Below are 17,145 nucleotides of genomic sequence, written 5' to 3'. Positions count from 1 at the left end.
GAAAGCAGGAACATCTTAATTTGATCCCTAGAACCTATGTTTAAAAAGTAATGTTTAGCACTTGGAGACAGGAGGGCCCCTGGGGCTTGCTGGCTAACTGGCCTAGCTGCCTTGGCAAGTTTGTGGCCAAGACGAGGTTATGGCTCAAAAAATAAGATGAGGGTAAGAGAAATTTCTCAGTGGTTAAAAGCACTATCTGCTTTTCCAAAAGATGAAGGTTCAATTCCCAGCCACATGGTGGTTTATAACCATTTGTAACTACAGTTCCTGGGGGGGTCTAAAGGCCCCTATGGCTTCCAAGAATACCAGGCATACACATGATACATAGACATACATGCAGACAAACAAAAATAATACACATATAAAGGATAAAATATTTTAAACCTTAAAACAAGAACAACCGAAAAACTAAATGGTGTGTGTGCTTGAGAAACATCACCTCTTATTTCTACATGAATGTGCACAGATGTACATACACACAGGACTCATACACACATGAGCAAACATGCACATGTGTGCATACAAATCTACTCTAAAAGTGAACTTCATGTGGATGCATTTATGAAAATTTCCATTTAAATAACTGGATATGCAGTTTTTCTTCTGCCTCTCTTTTTCATGAGAATATTTGAGGTCTAGTAGAAATAAGAAGAAATCAATCTGCATTGATAAGAACCCTCTAAGAATGCCTTCTCTCTCATTCTTTAGATCTAGTGATTTTCCATCTGACTCTTAATGTGCAAAACACTTGCATCTCCTGGGATATCTCAGCTGTTGACACTTTATAGAAACCTCCAGTTCTGTGTAGGTGTTGCCAAGTAAATCTGAAACATGGAGGTGGAAGAAAAGCCATATGTCCTTAAAAGTTCAATTTATTTTTTTTAAGTCAAGGAAGAGCATTAAGTGCAAAAGAGAGTCAATAAGCAGCTCATACAAGAAGAGGAGTCACAGTGTGGGGTGGTGGCAGCAAGTAGAGCCTCTCTTAAAAACTTCCTAGCAAGCCATTGCTTTATTATTTGAAAAAAGTATGACCCATTTTAAAAATAGCTGTGCTATTTCTTTTTGATGATCCAAAAGTATGTACTATCAAAGATGCATCTATCACCTGGTATATCCTAGCTTTAATTAATGTGTTAACCAGTTTCTTTTCAGTATGTTCCAACTGCAACACCTTGGGAAGGTTCCTATTTGCAGCAATATGCAGTAGGATGTTCCAGGGGATACAGAAAATCCTCAGGAAGTAACTGTTACCTCTGAGATCCAGATGAAGTGTGTGTGTGTGTGTGTGTGTGTGTGTGTGTGTGTGTGTGTGTGCGTGTAAGTGTGGGGGGGTGGGGAGAGAGAGAGAGATGGAGAGAGAGAGAGAGAAAGAGAGAGAGAGAGAGAGAGAGAGATAGAGAGAGAGAGAGAGAGAGAGAGAGAGAGCGAAAGAGCCCTGAACCTGGAGCTCATCAAGTCATATAGTCTAGCTGGGCATCAGGTCCTAGGAATTTTTCTGCCTCTGCCTTCCCAGAACAGGGATTAAAGGTCAACACCTTCATTCCCAGTTTTTTGCATGTATGTTGTGGATCCAAACCAGTGTCTTCAATCTTATGCAATGTAAGATACCTTTCCAGCACCAGGTGATTTTTCTGTGTTAAATTTTAACAGCTCGGATTTTTTTTTCAAATGTGTTCACACATATATGCAAATAGCGTAAAGATGCATAAATTTCTGCATAAGTGACCAATAGTTTTCAGGGAGACTCAAGATCCAAAAAAGCAAAATAAGCTTCACATTTCTTTGTGGGGTGGTGAGAGAGGGGACAAGATGAAAACCAGAACAAGAACTTTCACAAGAAAGTAACGGTCATATCTTCTCCCCCAACTAGCCTATAAACTATCAGCAGTTCAGGACACACACACACAAACTCACACACACACACACACACACACACACACACACACACGAGAGAGAGAGAGAGAGAGAGAGAGAGAGAGAGAGAGAGAGACTCTTAACAAAATAATAAAAGACTTTATGAATAAAAAAAATCATAAAATTCACTCGAACTTATACTTAGAAAAATACTTGCTCTACCATTATCAGCTTAACATGTTCTTTAGGTGAGAGGATTCCAGAAGGCACAGGATGGCTCTCAGCCTTCCTTCGACCCCAGTCCATTTTGAGTCTTGTGTTTTGTATTCTTCATTTGTGTTCTGCACAAATTTATGTGTTTTCAGTAGCTTCATCCAGAAATCTCCTTATATCTGAATGCAGACAGGGTATAGGACAGCACGGCTGTCAGTCACCATTTTCTAACAGGAGCTGTGTGACCTCGTCCAGGGTATAAATAAAACCACAGTCAGTTAAAAACTCTGACTTCTGAAGTTTCTGATCCTGGAGAGATTTTTCTTCAGAACTAACTGAAGTTACCTTTCTTTCTCATCAGCTGTGTCTAATTATACCTTTAGATTGTTGTCTTTTTCATCTCTTATTACAATCGGGATGTTTGATTGTGCTTGTAACTTGCATTGATTTTTCCCAATTTGTCTTTTTCCCTGCTCACATTTCAAAATAAATACTAAAATACTAGAATGGCTAAAATATCAAAAGCACTAAAATACTTTGTCTTCCTAACTTGTTTCTGCCGTGCGTGTGTGTGTGCGCTTGTGTGTGTGTGTGTGTGTGTGTGTGTGTGTGTGTGTGTTTAAGTATGAATGTATGTATAGAAAATAGTTTTTCACCTACCAATATTTCCTGTTTGCAAATGTGTACACTTTGGGCTGGCAGTGGGTAAAATCTTAGCTGCCAAAGCTGAGGACCTAGGCTCAATCCCTGGGACCAAACATGGTGGAAGAAGGAACTAGGCTCTTTATCACAAATTATCTTCTGACCTGCATACCTACATCATGGTCCATGCTTATGTATATACACATGCACATGTACATGCACGTGCACACATATGCACACACACACAAGAGAAAGGGGAATTTAAATGTCTGAGATCTTGATATAATTTTGCTACTCTTATTAACCCTTGGGCTTAATAAGAAAGGAGAAAAGAGAATTTTTCAGAGCTTCCTTGTGCTTTAAAAATAGCTCTGATCTGGAGATCTCTAATAATCAGGATCCCCTGCAATTCGATGTTTGAGGAAGAAGGCGTTGAAGGACTTTCTAGCAAGGCTTGTCTTAGCCAGCCCATTCTGACTTGTAAAATTAACATGCATAAGCATAACACACAGCACAGCTCAGAGACAGGTGCTCAAGGGCCCATCAGTCAGAGCACCTGACAAGGTACCACTAAGTGTGCTGGCACTGTGTGAAACCCCAGGACCTTGGGAAAGCCTCATTCACTGCAGAAATTGTCATTGTTATTGCTATGTTACTGTAGTTCAAGTTTCTGTGGCACCCCAGCAGAAGGGCTTAACGCTGCATCTGAGTTGATTGAGACCAAACAAGAAGTGTGTTTTCCTGGGCTGCCTCCATCATGGCTGTGTCCTGAGATGAGTGCAGACTCCTATTTATATTCTTCTATGACTGGTACACTGAGAGAGCTACTGGGCAATGACTTTGGGGAATCTGATTCCATGTCTGATCTTTGCAACTTCATCTTTAACACCATGGGATGTAATGCCTTCAAATTTGTATTTTACTGAAGTGATATTACGTTTTAAATTTTTTATTAAATATATTTGATGCCTGAAAATGTAAAGATTGAGCTGCTTGTGATTTAGAGTTATAATGAAATATAAGAGCTGGGTGGGGTTCCAAATGGAGCCACAGATAAACCTCCTAGCAGGTGTGGTACCCCAGGTCTTGTTTTGGGAAGAGTCAACAAAAGTTTCAGGTATGCAAACTTTAACTGTGGCTCCCAAATTTTCACCCATTCGAATATTTTAAAACATGTTTTCTCTGGCTAAGTCTGAGGTTCCCTTTTGTTCAGTTGTTTTGGTTATGTTGCTTTTATCTTTATTCCATTTTACTTATTGCATGTGAGCCCTCTCATATACATGCCCCTGTGTGGGCATCAAAAAGCAAAGATGAGTTTTCTCCTCCTATCATCTGAGTTTCTAGGATCAAACTCAAGTCACTGGCATGGGGGCAGCAGGCACTTTAACCTGCTCTGCTGTCTCTTGGGCTTTGGGGACTAATTTTTAAGAGCTTGTTTGTATGGAGGTCTGGGTCCCATCCCAGAAGCATGCACATGCACACACATACACATGTACACACGCACCCACCCACCCACACAGACACACTTACATGCACACACACAGACATACACACACACACACACACACACACACACACACACCCACACCAAAACTGACTTTTTGGTTTTCTCATCTTTCATATTATCCTATAAACACTCTCCTCCTCTCCTCTCCTCTCCTCTCCTCTCCTCTCCTCTCCTCTCCTCTCCTCTCCTCTCCTCTCCTCTCCTCCTCCTCCTCCTCCTCCCTCCTCTCTCTCTCTCTCTCTCTCTCTCTCTCTCTCTCTCTCTCTCTCTCTTTCCCCTCTTTCCCATTCCTTTCTCATCTCTCTTCCTCCCCTTTTCCTCTCTCTCCCCCTTGTCTCCCATTCTTGCACCTCCTCTGCCCTCTCTGCACTTCCACTCACCCTGCCTTTCTCATATTTGAGAGTGTACTTGGTTTGAGCTCAGTGGAGGTCTATGAACCCATGTCCTCTGGAGACCACAAGCATGATCATCTGTACATCCTGCTGAGCCACCTGCTGGCTCACATCAACTCCCTTACTTGGTCCTTCCCTTGTGTCCTCCAGCTGCTCCTGCCTGAGGAGCTACTAGCAATTGATGGCTTCTGGGGAGGGGGTAAAATTACTTTTCTTTGTGACGGTGGCCCCTAATAGGTTATCTATGTCATACTGGATGGCTCTGCACTTGTGGACATATGGATACTGTTAATTAGACTCAGTGGGTTAAATTTTAATTAAGACTAAACTTTCTTTTTTTTTCCATTTTTTATTAGGTATTTAGCTCATTTACATTTCCAATGCTATACCAAAAGTCCCCCATATCCACCCACCCCCACTCCCCTACCCACCCACTCCCCATTTTTGGCCCTGGTGTTCCCCTGTACTGGGGCATATAAAGTTTGCAAGTCCAATGGGCCTCTCTTTCCAGTGATGGCCGACTAGGCCATCTTTTGATATATATGCAGCTAGAGTCAAGAGCTCCGGGGTACTGGTTAGTTCATAATGTTGTTCCACTTATAGGGTTGCAGATCCCTTTAGCTCCTTGGCTACTTTCTCTAGCTCCTCCATTGGGAGCCCTATGATCCATCTATTAGCTGACTGTGAGCATCCACTTCTGTGTTTGCTAGGCCCCGGCATAGTCTCACAAGAGACAGCTACATCTGGGTCCTTTCAATAAAATCTTGCTAGTGTATGCAATGGTAAGACTAAACTTTCAAAGTAGGCCGTAATGTTAAAGGGAGATATGCTGGGATGTCCTAGAAGTTACGGGGAATAGAGAGTATTTTCAACATATATACATGTATGAAATTTTCAAAGAATAAAACAAAAACATTGAGAGGTGCCTAGAATGATGACTCATTGATTAAGAGCACTGGCTGTTCTTCAAGAGGACCTGGGTTCAATTCCCACCACCTACATGGCAGCTCACAACTATCTGTAACTCTCTATCCAGGGGATCTGACACCTTCGCACAGACATAAATGCATCCAAAACCACCAACGCACATAAAATAAAATTAAATTGATTTTAAAAATAACATAAGGAGAAAAAATGAAATATCAGCTGTAAAGGTAAGCAAGGGACTCCGTGACAGATAACACTGTAGCAGAGGTCCTAACCCGCCTTCCTGAGTGACTGCATGCTCCTCCACTCCTTCCAGTCAGGTCTGTCTCCCTCACCTTTTAGTCTCATCACCCCCTCAGTTAATTGGCTGAAATCTGTGCTGTTTGGTGATGGATGGGAGGTTTTAAAGTATCCTGGATCCTGACTGATGTAGATGTGAGTCATGGCAGAGCTGGGTGGTTTCCTGATCTATGAAAGAAGAAAATCATCTTTTCCTTTTACCTCATACATCCTCTGCAATGGAAGTGGTTTTTTAACTCTATTTTTGAAATGTCAATAGCATGAAATCTGGCTGGGGTTGTGGTGTAATGAGGTGTAAAGGGGATGCAAAGAAAGTTAGAGCCAAATAAAAGGAAGGTAAGTCAGGGAAAACTACGTACAGCAGATGTACAGCTCCAAGACCAATTATAGTAAAAAATGGTCCTTTGTGTTACATAACACAAATCACTTAGACTCTTAGTCTTAGGATTTAAGGACAAGAAATAGAGAAATACCTACCTTGTATTCTTCTTGGGGCAGTTCTATGCACTGATACGGAGGGTGCCCAGTGGGTAACAAAACACATGTGAACACACACTGCAGTCACACATGCGTGCGCGCGCGCACACACACACACACACACACACACACACACACACACACACACAACAGAGAGAGAGGGAGAGAGGGATCAGACAGGTAGGCAGACAGACAGACAGAGGTGAGGTGAATGGCTGGTTATTCTTTTCTTGTGTGTTTTCATACTTTCTCACATACTATCCAGTTCCTCCCACGTGTGCAGCAACAGTGGGCCTCCACCCCACATTCTGCCTCAGCTGAAAGCATCTGGGCTCCTTTCTTTCTATACTGTTGCTTTGTGCATACCACGCATCTCAACTATAGGCTGGTTTATTTAGATCTGTGTGTGCGTAGTCACACACATGTGTGCCCAGGGATGCAAAGGACAACCTTGGGTGTTGGTGTTTTCATTCCACCTTCTTTGAGGTCACCTCTCTTATTTGGTGCTGTGTATGCCAGTGAGTCTGACCCACAAGCTTCTGAGGGTTCTCCTGTGTTTGCTGCCCATCTCCCCTGAGGAGTACTGTGAGGGCAGAAGCCGGGATTTCAGTGTGCTCTGGGAATTTGAACTTAGGTCATCTTGCTTCCATAGCAAACATTTTACCACTTTCAAACTTTTGGTAAAAAGCTTTACTTCTGACTAGAAGCACATCATTTTAGAGTAAAAATCTATCTAATAATAAACCTGTACATTGCAGAGTACCATGACCAGTGAGAATTCATTACAGACCATGAATTTTTTTTCTTATAAAAAAACAACATTTAATTGGGGCTAGCTTACAGGTTCAGAGGTTCAGTCCATTATCATCAAGGTGGGAGCATGGCAGCATCCAGGCTGTCATGGCCAGGCAGAGCTGAGAGTTCTACCTCTTCGACCAAAGGCTGCTAGAGGAAGACTGACTTCCAGGCAACTGGGGTGAGAATTTTAAGCCCACACCCACCGTGGCACACCTTCTCCAACCAGGTCACACCTATTCCAACAAGGCCACACTTCTTTTTTTTTTTTTTTTAACGTATTTTCCTCAATTACATTTCCAATGCTATCCCAAAACCACACCCTCCCCCCCACCACTCCCCTACCCACCCATTCCCATTTTTTGGCCCTGGCGTTCCCCTGTACTAGGGCATATAAAGTTTGCCTGTCCAGTGTGCCTCTCTTTCCAGTGATGGCTGACTAGGCCATCTTTTGATACATATGCAGCTAGAGTCAAGAGCTCCAGGGTATCTTGTGAGACTAGGCCAGGGCCTAGCAAACACAGAAGTGGATGCTCACAGTCAACTATTGGATGGATCACAGGGCCCCCAATGGAGGAGCTAGAGAAAGTATACAAGGAGCTAAAGAGATCTGCAACCCTGTAGGTGCAACATTATGAACTAACCAGACCATGAATTTTTATATGAAATGAAGGACCTGAAAGCAAGAAATGCTTTCAATGCAGGTACACTTATGTGGGGGGGGGGGGGGGGTAGGGGGAGATTAACATATGCAGAAGGCCATCCTGAATTCAATAAACAAAAGTGCCAGTAAAAAGGAACATTTCAGGCTGGGAAGATAGCTCAATCAGTAAAGGACTTGACACACAACCATGAAGACCTGAGTTTGATTCCCAGAACTCACATGACTATCCAAGTATGGTTGGCAGTGCTTGTAATCTCAGGGCCATAAAACCAGACAGAAGGACTGGTTGGCTGGCTATTTAGCCTAGACAAATTGATGAGCTCCTGGTTGAATGAGAGACACTGTCTGAAAAAAATCATGGTGGGGAGCTACTGAGGAAGACATCCAAGGTTGACCTGTGAAATCTACAGGCATGTATGTGTGTATGTGTGCATAATCACACTCATATACAAAGTAGCATTTTGAGACATCAGGAAAATAATAGGAGCTTAATACATACTTGTTGAATCAGATTCTGCATATAAGCAGTTCTTTACAAAGTGTGTTGGTAGTAGTGTCTGCATAGACTAGAAGGACTTTAATAACTGTTGATAGAAAAGTTTTAATTTTTAAAAAATATTTGCAATAATAGTATAAAAGAATTGTCATCCAACACTGAACAATGAGAAACATGGGACATGCAGTTTTCACTATTTTCTTCTATAAATTTATATTTATACTATAAATTACTTTTTAATCTTAGCAAAAATCACAATTGCAATAATGGTGAACTTTTCTGAACAGAGGCATTTACTAATGCTGTCAGTGACAGGCAAGATCACAGGTTTCCTGTTGCCTTGGCAACACAAGCCCATGGTAAGGATTGTATGGTCTTTCCCACATTCTCACTTCTTTTTTTTTTTTAATTTATTTTTTTATTACATATTTTCCTCAGTTACATTTCCAATGCTATCCCAAAAGTCCCCCATACCCTCCCCCCCACTTCCCTACCCACCCATTCCCATTTTTTTTTTTTTGGCCCTGGTGTTCCCCTGTACTGGGGCATATACAGTTTGCATGTCCAATGGGCCTCTCTTTCCAGTAATAGCCAACTAGGCCATCTTTTGATACATATGCAGCTAGAGTCAAGAGCTCCGAGGTACTGGTTAGTTCATAATGTTGTTCCACCTATAGGGTTGCAGATCCCTTTAGCTCCTTGGGTACTTTCTCTAGCTCCTCCATTGGGAGCCCTGTGATCCATCCAATAGCTGACTGTGAGCATCAACTTCTATGTTTGCTAGGCCCTGGCATAGTCTCACAAGAGACAGCTACATTTGGGTCCTTTCGATAAAATCTTGCTAGTGTATGCAATGGTGTCAGTGTTTGGAAGCTGATTATGGGGTGGATCCCTGGATATGGCAGTCGCTACATGGTCCATCCTTTCGTCTCAGCTCCAAACTTTGTCTCTGTAACTCCTTCCATGGGTGTTTTGTTCCCAATTCTAAGGAGGGGCATAGTGTCCACACTTCAGTCTTCATTCTTCTTGAGTTTCATGTGTTTAGCAAATTGTATCTTATATCTTGGGTATCCTAAGTTTTGGGCTAATATCCACTTATCAGTGAGTATATATTGTGTGAGTTCCTTTGTGAATGGTTACCTCACTCAGGATGATGCCCTCCAGGTCCATCCATTTGGCTAGGAATTTCATAAATTCATTCTCACTTCTGGATACAGTTGTGTCTCTGCCTTTGGGAAGAAGGTTGCTCCAGAGCAGTGGTTCTCAACCTATGGGTCAAGATCCCTTTAGAGGTCGACCAACCCTTTCACAGGAGCCATATATCAGATATTCTGCATATCAGATATTTATGATTCATAAGAGTAGCAACATTACAATTGTGAGGTAGCAATGAAAATAATTTTATGGTTGAGGGGGGCACCACAACACGAGAAACTGTATTAAAGGGTCACAGCATTAGGAAGGTCAGAAACCACTGCTCTAGAACTTAGAAACCGTGTTTGTCAAAGGAAGAAAACTTGGACTTGATCATCTTATAGTTTTGTTTGTTTTGTATCTGGGTCCATGAACACAAGCAGATATGCTGAACACCCCATGAAAATTAGCCTAATATGACTGATCCCAGAAAGGCTCACAGGAGACTGGAAAGATATTGGTAAACTGAATCATGAGAACACACTTGTTCTATTGATACATTATGAACAGTTCATAGGTATAATTGATGCATGTCATAATAATAATTTTGCATTCTGTTTTATTTAAAGTGAAGATTATAAATGTAAATAATTTTCTGTAGTGTAGTCATTTACTTCTGGAAGGAATAAATTATAGCCTACATTCTATTTAATTTACTCTGACAGTCTTACAAAGTTTCATACATTCAATCAAAGATTAAAATGTATGGAAACTACAAAAGTCTTACATGCTTGTTTAAAAAAATGAAAAACATTCATAAAATATAAGTTTAAAAATCTAAAGACATTTTCAAAAGTTATTTTCCTTTGCAAATCCTTCCTTGGCTTATACAACTCAATCTCTCTCTCTCTCTCTCTCTCTCTCTCTCTCTCTCTCTCTCTCTCTCTCTCTCTCTCTGTGTGTGTGTGTGTGTGTGTGTAGGCATGTACACCCACATGGGGATGTAAATGTGTGCATATTATGTGAAGGTCAGAGAACAATGGAGAATCCTTTACCAACCATGAGTTCCAGAACTTACATTCATGTCCCCAGGCTTGCCCTCAGGTTCCCAGGCTTGCCCCCAAGTTCCGAGGCTTGCCATCAGTGGCAAGCTTTCACTGTCCTTTATCTCACTAAGCCTCCTCCCAAACTTTAAATCTCTCTTTTCACTACCAATCCTGTTCTTAGACTTCGAGACTCATGCCCAAATGTTTGCTTTGGGTGAGAAGCAGTGATCATTTACCATTTAAAGTAGTATTTATTAAGCTTCAATTTTAAAAAAAAGCCTGGCTTAGAAAATTCTTTAGTCACCTGCAAAACCTGAGGCTGGATTACTTTTTCCACTGACACACCGCATCTCCCTGGAAGAGTTTTGTAAATGTGGATTGAGCTTTATAGCCATGCTTTTTTATTTTTTTCCATCAGCTTCTTTCACCTGCTCAATCCCTGCCCACTCACAGACTTCCTGGGCAAGATGAGTTTACGAACACATTGACATTTTTTCTTTCTTTCTTTTTTTTTTTTTTTTTTTTAAAGCTTAGGACTAAAATGGGAAGAATTCCCTGCAGCCGTTAGCAAGAACTTTAATGAGTATTTTTGCATTGATATTCATAAGGGAAATTGGTCTGAAGTTCTCTATCTTTGTTGGGTCCTTTTGTGGTTTAGGTATCAGAGTAATTGTGGCTTCATAGAATGAGTTGGGTAGAGTACCTTCTGCTTCTATTTTGTGGAATAGTTTGTGAGGAACTGGGATTAGATCTTCTTTGAAGGTCTGATAGAACTCTGCACTAAACCCATCTGGTCCTGGGCTTTGTTTGGTTGGGAGACTATTAATGACTGCTTCTATTTGTTTAGGGGATATAGGACTGTTTAGACCATTAACCTGCTCTTGATTTAACTTTGGTACCTGGTATCTGTCTAGAAATTTGTCCCATTCATCCAGGTTCTCCAGTTTTGTTGAGTATAGCCTTTTGTAGAAGGATCTGATGGTGTTTTGGATTTCTTCAGGATCTGTTGTTATTTCTCCCTTTTCATTTCTGATTTTGTTAATTAGGATGCTTTCCCTGTGCCCTCTAGTGAGTCTGGCTAAGGGTTTATCTATCTTGTTGATTTTCTCAAAGAACCAACTCCTTGTTTGGTTGATTCTTTGAATAGTTCTTCTTGTTTCCACTTGGTTGATTTCACCCCTGTGTTTGATTATTTCCTGCTGTCTACTCCTCTTGGGTGAATTTGCTTCCTTTTTTTCTAGAGCTTTTAGGTGTGTTGTCAACCTGCTAGTGTGTGCTCTCTCTAGTTTCTTTTTGGAGGCACTCAGAGCTATGAGTTTTCCTCTTAAAAATGCTTTCATAGTGTCCCATAAGTTTGGGTATGTTGTGGCTTCATTTTCATTAAACTCTAAAAAGTCCTTAATTTCTTTCTTTATTCCTTCCTTGACCAAGGTATCATTGAGAAGAGTGTTCAGTTTCCACATGAATGTTGGCTTTCTATTATTTATTTTGTTATTGAAGATCAGCCTTAATCCATGGTGCTCTGATAGGATGCATGGGACAATTTCAATATTTTTTCAATTGTTTTGTGACCAATTATGTGGTCAATTTTGGAGAAGGTACCATGAAGTGCTGAGAAGAAAGTATATCCTTTTGTTTTAGGATAAAATGTTCTGTAGATATCTGTTAGATCCACTTGTTTCATAACTTCTATTAGTTTCACTGTTTCCCTGTGTAGTTTCTGTTTCCATGATCTGTCCATTGGTAAAAGTGGTGTGTTGAAGTCTGCCACTATTATTGTGTGAGGTCCAATGTGTGCTTTGAGCTTTACTAAAGTTTCTTTAATAAATGTGGCTGCCCTTTCACTTGGAGCATAGATATTCAGAAGTGAGAGTTCCTATTGGAAGATTTTACCTTTGATGAGTATGAAGTGCCCCTCCTTGTCTTTTTTGATGACTTTGGGTTGGAAGTCGATTTTATTAGATATTAGAATGGCTACTCCAGCTTGTTTCTTCAGACCATTTGCTTGGAAAAATTGTTTTCCGCCTTTCATTGTGAGGTAGTGCCTGTCTTTTTCTCTGAGATGGGTTTCCTGTAAGCAACAAAATGTTGGGTCCTGTTTGTGTAGCCAGTCTGTTAGTCTATGTCTTTTTATTGGGGAGTTGAGTCCATTGATATTAGGAGTTATTAAGGAAAAGTAATTGTTGCTTCCTGTTATTTTTGTTGTTAATGTTGGCATTCTGTTCTTGTAGCTGTCTTCTTTTAGGTTAGTTGAAGGATTACTTTCTTGTTTTTTCTAGGACGTGGTTTCCGTCCTTATATTGTTTTTTTTCTGTTATTATCCTTTGAAGTGCTGGATTCGTGGAAAGATAATGTGTGAATTTGGTTTTGTCGTGGAATACTTTGGTTTCTCCATCTATGGTAGTTGATAGTTTGGCTGGGTATAGTAGCCTGGGCTGGTATTTGTCTTCTCTTAATGTCTGTATAACATCTGTCTAGGCTCTTCTGGCTTTCATAGTCTCTGGTGAAAAATCTGGTGTAATTCTGATAGGCTTGCCTTTATATGTTACTTGACCTTTTTCCCTTACTGCTTTTAATATTCTATCTTTATTTAGTGCATTTGTTGTTCTGATTATTATGTGTCGGGAGGAATTTCTTTTCTGGCCCAGTCTATTTGGAGTTCTGTAGGCTTCTTGTATGTTCATGGGCATCTCTTTCTTTAGATTTAGGAAGTTTTCTTCTATAATTTTGTTGAAGATATTTGTTGTCCCTTTAAATTGAAAATCTTCATTCTCATCTACTCCTATTATCTGTAGGTTTGGTCTTCTCATCGTGTCCTGGATTTCCTGGATGTTTTGAGTTAGGACCTTTTTGCATTTTGTATTTTCTTTGATTGTTGTGCCGATGTTCTCTATGGAATCTTCTGCACCTGAGATTCTCTCTTCTATCTCTTGTATTCTGTTGCTGATGCTCGCATCTATGGTTCCAGATTTCTTTCCTAGGTTTTCTATCTCCAGCGTTGCCTCACTTTGGGTTTTCTTTATTGTGTCTACTTACCTTTTTAGGTCTAGTATGGTTTTGTTCATTTCCATCATCTGTTTGGATGTGTTTTCCTGTTTTTCCATAAGGACTTTCAACTCTTTAGCCATGTTCTCCTATATTTCTTTAAGTGAGTTATTAAAGACCTTCTTGATGTCTTCTACCATCATCATGAGATATGCCTTTAAATCCTGGTCTAGGTTTTCGGGTGTGTTGGGGTGCCCTGGACTGGCTGAGGTGGGAGTACTAGGTTCTGATGATGGTGAGTGGTCTTGGTCCTGTTAGTAAGATTCTCGTGTTTGCCTTTTGCCATCTGGCAATCTCTGCAGTCAGTTGTTATAGTTGTCTCTGGTTAGAGATCGTTCCCCTCGTGATTCTGTTATTCTCTACCAGCAGACCTGGGAGACTAGCTCTCTCCTGAGTTTCAGTGGTCAGAGCACTGTCTGTAGGCAGGCTCTCCTCTTTCAGGGAAGGTGCACAGATATCTGGCGTTCAGACTTGCGTCCTGGCAGGAGATGAAGGCCCGAAACAGGACCTGTCCCAGAAGCTGTTAGCTTCTGTAGTCCATACTCTCACCTGTGCAGGCTAGTCTCAGTGGAGTCAGAGAGTCAAGATGTCTCCTGCAGATGCTCAATCAAAGCCCTCCACGGGCTGGGTGGACACCTATCCTCTGGTAGGGAAGGTGCCCGGATGTCTGGAGCCTGAAAAGGGGGCTGCCTCAGAAGCTCTGTGGCTCCCGCCTATTTATGAAGCTGTTAGCTTCTGTAGTCCACACTCTCATCTGTGTAGAGTAGTCTCAGTGGAGTCCGGGATCCAAGATGTCTCCCACAAATCTGGTCACAAGTTTTACAGAAGAATTGAATAATTAGTTTTTTGAAGTTACAAGTCATATATCTTATGATGTTAGTTAAAGATTAAATTTCTTCCCAGGAGAGGAAGCAGGAAGAACCCCAAGAAATATTCAAAATTCAGTCAGCTAACATTTTAAGTATTTGTGGGCATAATACAAATCAGATCATACGGTGTGAATTTCTGTGAATTTCAAAGTTATGAGGCCTGAAAACATTTGCAAATCTCATTTTTGATTCTTTAACAATCTTATGCATATATAAAGAAATGTCATCTTTATACCCCATCCTCTCCCCCCCTTTCTGAAACCATTCTTCCTATCATGCCCCCTCTTACCTTCATATCCTTGTGTGTGTGTGTGTGTATGCATGTGTGTGCTTGCATGTGTGTTTCTCTGTGTGTGTGTGGCATGTGTGTACCCTCGTGTGTGTGTGTGTGTGTGTGTGTGTGTGTGTGTGTGTCAGTTGCATGAATGAGGAAGTTCTTTAGTGGAGCTTGGGGAACTTCCCACTGGCTACACCATTGAAGAAAACTGCATCCTTTTCCTAGCAGCCATTAACTGGTAGTTCATTAGTAGTGGGAGGGAAAGCCTTCTGAGCCTTCCCTCTGTTGGTGGTAAAAGATATCAAGAGATTAGGTTTTGTGTGCCTCTTGTACAAGTGACCAAAGCCAGTGTTTGCCTATCTTAAGAGCTATGTTGATTTTAAATTCAATCAAGCCATCTTCTGAGCTTCTCTGAATAGAAGAAAGAGGAAGATCCAGCCCCTGACTGAGTTCATGGCTATGGACCACATGCCTTTCTCCCACTTCATGGTAGTTGTCACTTAATGAGTGATGTTTGGAATGAATGCCTCCTCAGGCCACTGGCCAAAATTTTCATGAAATCTCTAGCCAAAGGAATCTCTAGTTAAAAGAAATTCCAATGACATAAATAGAATAAAAAAAAAAAAAGAATCATCTTCCTGAGGGGGGGGGGAATACCTGTCAACCCTAAGAAGGTATAGAATTGAGCACACAAAAATGTCCAAAGCAAGCTATATTAGCACTTTAAATGAGAACCTGTGTGTATGTGGTAACTGTGTGTATGTGGTAGACAATTAAGAAGACATGTCCTAGTGGAAGTGTTCCAATTAATCATTTAAGTAAAATTTCCAGAAGAATTCTTACTGTTCATATTCTCCATTAGAATATTTGAGATAACCCAAGGCTGATGTTTTCTTTATAAGTTCAATTTACTACAAGTATGAGAACCACTTGAGTGATTTTATTTTTCATTTAGTCTTTTTTTCAAACCTAAAAGTGTCACACAGATCAATTAATTTTTGAGGTTATTCAAGGTCACCCTAGTATCAGCATCCAAGGGTGCTCCTGGAACTTTAGGGGCATTCCTGGTCCTTTCAAGATTTCAAATAGGAAAACAAGCAAATTATTGGAAACCAACTACATTTATAATATTTCTGAAACACTTCTTCCTAGTCACCTTCTCCCTCTCAACCTGTACAATAAGTAGATTTTTCTCAGAGCCATATTGGAAGGACAGACCCCATGGTCAAGTAGGGAAACCCACCTGTCTCCTATGAAGCCAACACCAAGGAATTTACAAAGACAGGAATCATGTCACTTCTGCTTGCTCAGAAGATATTGTTGGTCATTTTTTAAAAGGTCATTATATTCATGTTTAATTTTGTTAATTATATTGTGAGTTTATTACTTTCAGTTTGGGATATTAATAGTTTCTCAAACATTAGATTTTAAATAGAAATGGGTTTAATCTACCAAAAATAAAATGAAGGGGAGCCCGAGTGTTTAGGTCAGTGGTAAAGTACTTGTCTGGCATGCAAGAAGCCCTGGATGCAATCCCCAACACTGTAAAGCAAACAAGCAAGAATGAATGAATAAATGAACAAATGTAAAATGAATGAATGAATGGATGAATAAATAAATAAATATAAATGTAAAATGTAAAATATAAAAACCACCACACAGGTAGCCAAGACCTAAAGCCCAGGCTGTAGCACACTGTGTCCCTCCTCAGTAAGTCCCTGAATTCTCCTCACCCATGCAATTTTGTTTCTTCTCACTGCTAGCATTTCAGTTGTGTGAAAATGTGTCAATTTCTAAACTCAAACAACAGAGTGAATTTCCCTATGAGAAGAATAATTAAAACACATTCATCTACTATAGTCAAATACAGCAAGCTACCTGTGTTCTTTCCTGGGGACACATTACTTGTTCACTGTGGGTGCTGCTTTCTTCCATATAAGGATGATGGTGATGCTGGTAGTGATGGTGATGCTGGTAGTGATGGTGGTGATGATGATGGTGATGGTGACAGTGATATTGATGGTGATGCTGCCACTTGCATGAGATTGCTATGAGAAATCAGAACTCTCAAGGTTCTGAGAGTTTGCCTGGCTTATGGTAACTGAGTGAATTAACTCTATTTTAATATTAAAAACATGTCAAACTCCAAATACATGGACATCTTTCTTACTCAGCAAGCAACCTGTATTCTTAGCTTGTATGTTCCTAAGTGATAAAAATAAAAACATATATAGGAGACTGAAATTATTGAAAGAGTCCATTGCTTCAAGAATTTGGAATGTTGAAGAAAAAAAGAAACTGGCTCTGTTTTTTCCTTCTTGGGAGACTGATAAATCTGTGTACATTTACAATGTTTATCTCCCTGGAATTCCATAAATATGAGAAACTAAACCTTTAAAAGGCTTGCTTTAAATCAATCCTTCCATCGCATGTGCATTGCAAATTAATTTTGGAATTTATTCCTATTCATTCATTCATTCATTCATTCATTCATTTATTTCGTTTTT

General features: G+C 40.4%; 1 protein-coding gene across 2 annotated transcripts in view; it reads left to right on the top strand.

Annotated features, from left to right (window-relative positions):
• The window catches only part of Chrm3 (cholinergic receptor, muscarinic 3, cardiac), a 485,577-nt gene that overhangs the window by 196,734 nt on the left and 271,698 nt on the right, over nucleotides 1-17,145 (top strand). The window lies entirely within an intron of this gene.

This window comes from Mus musculus, chromosome 13 (genome assembly GCF_000001635.26).
Source record: "Mus musculus strain C57BL/6J chromosome 13, GRCm38.p6 C57BL/6J".
In the NCBI taxonomy this organism is placed as follows: Eukaryota; Metazoa; Chordata; class Mammalia; order Rodentia; family Muridae; genus Mus; species Mus musculus.
Note: the sequence above shows the minus strand (reverse complement) of the source record. Positions and strands in the feature narration are given on the sequence as shown.